General features: G+C 32.4%; 1 protein-coding gene across 6 annotated transcripts in view; it reads right to left on the minus strand.

Annotated features, from left to right (window-relative positions):
- LOC106461758 overlaps window positions 1-1,018 on the minus strand; it is a 25,445-nt gene extending 24,427 nt beyond the window's left edge. For all 6 annotated transcript variants that reach the window (XR_002611076.1, XR_002611074.1, XR_002611075.1 and 3 more), the window contains exon 1: window positions 928-1,018. The gene's annotated coding sequence lies outside the window, so the exon portion shown is untranslated. The remainder of the gene's footprint in view (window positions 1-927) is intronic.
- Between the last annotated feature and the right edge of the window lie 7,215 nt (window positions 1,019-8,233).

The raw sequence follows: 8,233 nt of genomic DNA on the forward strand, positions 1-8,233 counted from the left end.
GCAAAGCTACACGAGGGCTATCGGCGCTAGTCGTCCCTAATTTAGCAGAGTAAGACTAGAGGGAAGGCAGCTATTGTAATAGAACTAGTATTTCTACCTTAGAACAATATATCACCATTTTCAGGTAATGGACCTCAAAATTGAAGTTATTTCCGATAAATAGAATTTCTTTAAAATATAGATATAGGTTAGTAACTTTACGAAAAAGTAGCTCGGCATGTCAATAACTTGTTTCGTAACTTTTAAAAACTTGTAAAGTTTTTTCTTGACAGTATAGTTTAAATTATATATTTTTTTCTATTTTAGCTATTTATTTTTATTTTAACAAAACTTGCAGAGTAACTGAAATACAAACCCTGCAGCAACTAACCTATTTCAGTATAATTAAACGCATACATCATTCCTCAAATATTAATATAAAAAAAAAAACAGATAGAGTAACGGTTCATATAAACTTATGCGAATTTCAGTATAGTAAAACACACATATTCTAAAGCCAGTATATATTGCATAACCACTAATCCCGGTTTCGTTATTTACAGTTAAATTGGGGCTACAGCTATGTAGACTTACTACTAACCAATTACACGAAAATTAGTACCTGGATGATAACTTGGTTTACGTTGGAGCAATTGAACTACAAATATCCTTGTTACTTTATAAATCATGAATACTATTATGCATTTCATTAATTACCAATGTATTATCTTATCTAAGTTTGTATACTTTCTTTCATCGTTGCTATGATTTATATACGAAGATCATACATCTAAGAAACTCAATGTAATACCAATGCGCTATCTGTTTAAAAAAATATACGACAACTCGAAGTAACAAATTTTTCACTGGTTTTGTAGTTTAACTCAAGGGATAAGAAAAAGTTATACTTTAATAACCGTATTCCAACAAATACAAGAAAATACATACCGTTAAATATCGATGATTTATCGCCTACTCGTATAACAGGAGAAATATTGAACTAAAATATATTCGTCTATGAGAATCTCTCTGCGTGCATTGTACGGCTGAGCTTTATTTATATTCCGTTATGCTGAATCAAAACCAAAACTGATTCCGAAACATGGCACGCTTAGCAAGGCACCACGTAGTTACAACATATGCATCACGTGAAAAAATTTTAGTGAGATTTAAACGCATTGGACAAATATACTTTAGAAAATATTAAATATGACCTATGTTAATGTATATTATAACCCTGGAAATCAATAAAATTTCGTTTTACAAACGCTAATGAGTTTGGAATTATAATGTTATGTAGAAAAATCTAATAAGAATAATTATAGGTAAATATGTTTCATCTACGCGCAACTGAAACATTCCATCTTAATTGGTCAGAGTTATAGGTTGTTTATCACACACAAAATTTTACATTGATAGTGATACAAGCCTATTTCAATACAATAAAAAGCGCGTATCATTCCCTAAATATTAACATAGAAAACAAATTAACAACCTTTATAAACATTATATATATTATATAAAATAACAGGGAAAGAGAAGGAGACAGAAAAATGAACTTAAATTTCATGAGTAATTGCTCATGTTATAAACACGAATATAACATAAACTTAAGTGTAGACAAACGACGGTGTATAAAATGGAAGTTTTATTTTTTATACAGAATAAAGTGCTGGAGGAAACTTGATTTAACTCTTTCACTGACACGTTTATAGATAAACTTTTCTAGAGCCAGGTTTATTTCTAGATACTCAATAAAAAGCAGAAAGACACGTGTTTTTATATTTTATCATTTATCAGAAACCTACTACTGGTAAAGTTTTAGTTGTTTCTAGAAGATTACCATATATTCATGATAGTTTAACGTTCCAAATTCACGCTCTAGAATTAGCATATTAGACGGTGGATATGAGCTTCTGTGGTTCGCGTCTTCCGATGGTCAGCAGTAAGCTTGTGGACTTAAAATCCTGTGAGTCGAATAGCTGCTTAAATTGGCAGAATAAATAAATCATTATTTTGTACGAATTGCTGCTTAATCTGGTATGAGAAAAAATAATTATTATCTTGTAGAAATATCTGCTTAAGTTAACTTGTATTCGGTGTAAATACTTATAAGTAAGTCTATACCTTGGACAAAATCAAGTGCTTAAATAAAGGCTTTAAAGTTGTAACAAATATTTTGAAAGGAGTTAAAGACGTGGAAAAAGATGAATGTTACAAATTAGGAAAATTATTATAATTTTAAGAACCGTACTTTTAAGAACTTTTACTTTGTATATTAAATATTTATTGCGAAGATAAATTTATATCATAAACAAGTTACGTTAATTTTACATTGCAGTTGCTAATATTTGCTTCGTTTCAGATCATACTCTATTAACGGGAAGTGTATCAACTTTATAATCCTTTATAATACAAAATTGATGTAATATATTGCAAAACGACATGTTTTTAAAGCATTATAATTATATATATATTTAAAGATAAGTTAACGTAACAGCTCTGTAATCTTAACGATGAACCGGTTAGTGTTCGGATGGTGAATTTATTGAAATAACATAGCTACATAACCGTATTACTCTGTAACCATGATTACTGCATGCATTTCATTCATTACTAACATATTATTTTACATATTTGTATAACGTTTCATTTTTATTTCCCTTGTTGGCTTAGCAGTAACTTCGAGGGCTTATAACGCTAAAATTCGAGGTTCGATCCATGTGATGGACACATAACAGCTTAAAACAAAAAGGTAATATTAATATTCAAGTGTAAAAATGTTATATCTAACAATGAAAACAAAATCAAATCCTGTTGTCCTATCTTTTTAAAAACATAGGCTTTCACGTACAAATACTTTAACTGATGTAACCATGGTGACATGTAGGAGAGTCTGAAGCTATAGAGGTCTTTTATATGAGCTACAACTACAGAAGGTTGAGTTCGTTATATTAAAAGAAACTGTGAATATTCCATTATCAAGTCACGTGATAATCACAGCCCATATAAAGGCGCGATGGAATGGAATGTATCAGAACTACATTTGAAATCGTTTAGCATTTTGTAGATAGTTTGATGCCACTGAAAACTGATCGCTTTTGGGAAGGGTATGTAACAACCCTTTCCGACGCAAAATATTCATACACTCAGTTCATAAAGATGTGTTGAGATCGGGGATTTAGAACTTTTAAGACAGGGATATCTCTTGTACTTAATGGCTTGATAAAACGTATGTGGATCAACTTAGGATACTAGAACCATTCCGAAAAAAGACCTGAAAAACATCGTACCCCAGCTGTGGTAAGCAGAGTATGGCGTCTTGTAACAGGTGAGAATCTATGAACACAGTATGCAACGTATTGAATGAGGAAAAACGACACAAGCCACATACGAGTTTCTTCCGCGGCACCTACGTTCAAGCGTTGCATATCTCAAGAATTGGGAAAAGGGAATAGGTATTCATCCTATTTTATATGAAGACATGCCAGTTAAGTCGCTGGGTGCAGCGCCTATGAATTTGTATAATTGCACATTAAATGGATTATGGAAAGGTAGCAGGAAAGAGTGGTGTGCTGTGGACATAACACCCTTATGGCGGAGGTTTTGGAATAGATACTTTGCTGCATGGCTATTTTCAAGATACATGATCATCAGATAGAGCATTACCAAACATTTTGACATGGACTGTAACGATGTGGTGATGCTTCAATTTCTTTTTATATATGTACTCTCTTTACGTGTGGAAATGAAAGCTATCTTTAGTTTGTACAGATACAAAGAGTCATAAATATGTCTAAGGATGGAGCTCTAGATCAGGATAATGTAAGAATCCCAAATTGTACGAAGAGTCAGAGTATCAACATAGCTAAGCAACAGTTAGTATCGCTGAAATATGGAATTACCCAAATCCATGAACGATCATTCTCATCTTAAAGGCTGTCAAATCATCATCATACAAAACGTTATTGACAATATTCAGAGAAGACTATAGCTATAAAAATCGCCTGTCAGACTCAAACATTACTATCCCTAGCTGTTTGTGCTAGTAATTACTAATTGTAGTATTCATACCTCATTGAAAAAAGAAAAGAAAAAGTGAACATTTTCTAAAAAGGATTTTTTTCCTGGGAATTATTGCATGGGAAAAGTGTTCGGATTGTGCTCTTTAGTCATACACAACTCATTGCATCAAAATGATTCAATGTATAGAGCTCAACATTTTCATAAATTTTAATGATATAAACTTTAATGGTTTTATATATTAAAAGTGGTACCGTTTTTTGAAAAATAATAGTTTTTAAGAACTCCAGTACTACATTTAAAAATTACACCAATAAAGATATAATCAAACCTTCCCGTGTAGTCCCAGTTAAAGTCATGTTCTTGTTTTGAGGAGAGTACGTTTATCTATAATTATGTTACATTATAAAAAAATGGTTGTTGCACATACCACAGTTATTTTCTAATTGTCTGAATCTTGAATACCCAGAGTGTGAGTTTTTTATGGATTTTTGTTTGTGGTGACATTTAATAGATGGCGAAGGAGTTTTGGTTACATACATAGATACTGGCATACATGCCATTATAGTAAGATAACATTATTAATATTAGATGGTTATCTCAATGGAAGAGAAACCTTGGTTAGTGATGCTGAATTTGCAGATGATACACGAGAAGTCTTTAAAGCTGGTCAGTAGCATTAGATCTGGAATGTGCCTACAATAGAGTCCAACTCCAATTATTGCTGATAAAATGCTCAGAATCAGTGTCAGTGTAAAATGTGTAAGGTGATTCATAGCTTCACTAACTACTTGAAGGTGCATAATAAAGCATGGAAGCTGGCAACCAGACTAGATCACCATCAATATATATCTGCCACTAGGATCACACTCTCGACAATTCCCTTCTACATAGAATTCATGGATCTAACCCTGACAGTCTAACCAGATGATGTGTTCTATCCTTTGCTGACGACATTCTGGTGTACAGCAGAGACCCTAGAAAAGTTGAAATCAAACTCAAGATGCAGCCATCCTTTAGAAGGGCGAGTGTTAGATATACACGACTGTTTTCATTTATATCTAATGCAAGTGTCCTGATTTAGATAGTTTATATAATGCGAGTGTTAAATTTAATTATTTTTAGAAGTGATAGTTTATCAGAGGTTTGTTTACGTAACCGTTTGCGAATCATGCATTCTGTAGTTCAATAGTTATAATTAGCGATTGTTATATTATTGCATCATGTTACTAGAACCTTCTGAGTTTTTCTAGTTGTTTTAATTGGGTATTCTTGCATCATAATATCTAGGAGGAGTGGAACGTTTTAGATCTCAGTCGAGGTATAAATACACGTCGAAAATGTACCTCGAAAGTTAGATCTAGACTGTATGGTTGTGTGTTTAGCCATAAAAACCGTAAAGTAGCGATTCTTAAAGTGAAATTATCACAGATTTTATTGTAGTAACAGAGTAGAAAAAATGTGGTCTAAAGGAACTGAGCCAATATGTGTGGACTTTGACGAAAAGAGACGATTATTTAAAGCTCTGTAATGAAAATTTCTGTATACGTTTGTTTGGTTGAAGTTAAGCACAAAGCTACACAAGAGGGTATGTGTGCTCTGCCCACCACGTGCACTGAAACCCGGTTTCTAGCGTTGCAAGTACGCAGACATACCGCTGTACCGCTTGGAGGCGTATACGTTTGACTTATTTTAATATGTTATTTTAAAACAAGTGGACTGTGTGCTGTTTGTTTATTGTTCAAATTTATCTCTAACAAGTCACAGACACCTACTGTAAAGAATCTAGCCTATACAAAACCTTACAGTGAGCAAATGGTACAATGACACAGGAATGGTAATAAATCCTGTCAGAGTCGTAGCCATGCTCTGCACACTCAACAACAGAGATGCTGTTGGAAACAAATTATCATTATCCTTTGTGGGCACTGCTATTCCTCAGTGAGAAACATTTATAGAAAACTAAACACCACCAACCACATTAACACTGTGATAACCAAACTACCAAAGGCGTCAATGCACCGAATGTTGCAGCAAGAATAGAGCTGAAGAACATTGCCTGATTATTGTATACCAAAATCTTATTCATACCTGGATTATGCACTTCCAATTATCAGTATGATCAATACATAGCTAGATAAGAATAAAAATATACCCCAAAATTTTTTAATCCTTTCTGGAGCTCGAAATGTCATTGGTATTCCTGGACTTTTTTTCTTCCCACAGTAGAATTACGAAACCAAATTACACGAAACTTAATAAAAACTTGGTAAATAATATACATTTTCAGCTTTAAAATAACATAAGTTGATTGCCTTTATTTTACGTTGTGAAATTTCCAAAATTTTGTTGAAAAATATAATTTTGATAAAACATTAAAAATACTTTCGTCTTAGAATTTACATTTTTTATTGTTTATCAGAAATTTCAATCTTATATATAACATCAGTTTAAATTTCATCGATACCCGTTAACATATGTATTCTAATACTTTAGTTTGTTCACTTGTTCTAAAAAAATCACGTACAAAAAACTAACAAAGATGTTACAGTAGTGGAAGGTCAGGCTAGATACCTGTCTTTGGTGGACATTAATCTATATTTAATAAATACAGTTTACTTTCAATAGATAATAAGTTATTTTACATATATAACTTGTTTGAACACGATAAGCTAGATATTATTCAATAAATAAGGATTTGAGTCACGTTTAAGCCACCAGAATATTTTCTGACACTTACGATACTCTCTAAACGTAACTAAATTTACTTGATTTCTCACAACAAAAAATACATTTCAATAGCTTTCAAACAAATATAACTTAACAGGGAAACATTTTCAGCAACAAACATAACCTCTAACGAAACTATTAAAAACTTTCCAGATCTATGGTTTGTTCTAAGTCTTCTAAACTTCCAACTAAAATATATTGTTTTTCTCTGAAGGAAATACATCTAATCACTTCCAACAAAACCACGAAGTATTTCTAAAGCCATTTATTAAATTGTTGTTGACGTAAGTAAACTGTTATATCCAATGGTATTTAAAGTTTTGCTAGTAGTTATCTTCAAAGCAGTCTAGTTAGTGGTTTTCAGAAAACATGCTGTGAGGTCTTAAAAATAACAGACGAAAAATCAGTGAGAAGCACTTTGAGAATTATATTAACTAGCAAATATGGGCAGACAAATTCTAAAAACAGCAAGTGCGCAGTTTCTCCTCTTAGCTGGGGAGAAATATAATTTTGAACATATTATAATTTTTGTTTGTGAATTAAGCTAAATAATGTTTACAATATGATAAAATAACAATTATAAAATATTTCTCTGTAACAGAGTGTTGAAATAGAGCTAGAATCATTATTTTTACTTCAATTATTACCAGTCTGTTTGTGGTTAAATTAAGGGATTTATTTCAACCAAGGCATCGATTACACAAATGAGTATCACGTAAATTAACCGGTTAATTGAAATTGCGGTTAAATCGATTGTCAAGAAAATAATAAACTAATCAAAATTAGTGTTTCTAATAATTTGAACTATCCAAGTTATCGAAGTTTTACCATTATGATTTCTCATTATTATGTTTTCGATTAATTCAAGTTTGTTCACCTTCGAGCTAACATGACTCGGTGAACAGGGATTGTCTCGTGATTCAAGAGACTCGGGTTTGATTCCTGTTGTTACCAAATATGCTTGGCCTTTCAGCTGTTGGGGGCGTTATATATGTTTTTGAGTTATAACAAAGCTACTAAAGCTATCTGTCACTGTCTCCGACTAAAGGGTAGGTAAATGACCGGAAGCACCCAACGCCAACTATGGGACTAATCTTTTACAAAGAGATAGTAGAATGGACTGTGACATTATAATGCCCCCATGGCTGGAAGGGCAAATATGTTTGGTAGTCTAAGGGTTGGCGGAGGGTGCTGCAGAAAGTTTCTTTCTCTCTGGTTGGCAGTTCACAATTAGGGTCAGCTGCAGACAGCTTTAATAGCTTTGCCATAAATCAAACTTGTTCAGCTTCTGATACGTATAAAATAAACTCGGACACAATGCCATAACTAGCACTAATTACTTCTTTTGGTGCAAGTTATGCAGTGTCCTAATTGTACACAACATACGAATGTACTTGAAGTTTTAAAATTAAGATAAGTTTGAAATTTATGTATTACTAACTGAATGTAGACAAATTTAACTAAATCTGTTTTTAATTCCTCTATATTGCTGCACTAACGT

The sequence above is a fragment of the Limulus polyphemus genome, unplaced genomic scaffold (genome assembly GCF_000517525.1).
Source record: "Limulus polyphemus unplaced genomic scaffold, Limulus_polyphemus-2.1.2 Scaffold40, whole genome shotgun sequence".
NCBI lineage: Eukaryota > Metazoa > Arthropoda > Merostomata > Xiphosura > Limulidae > Limulus > Limulus polyphemus.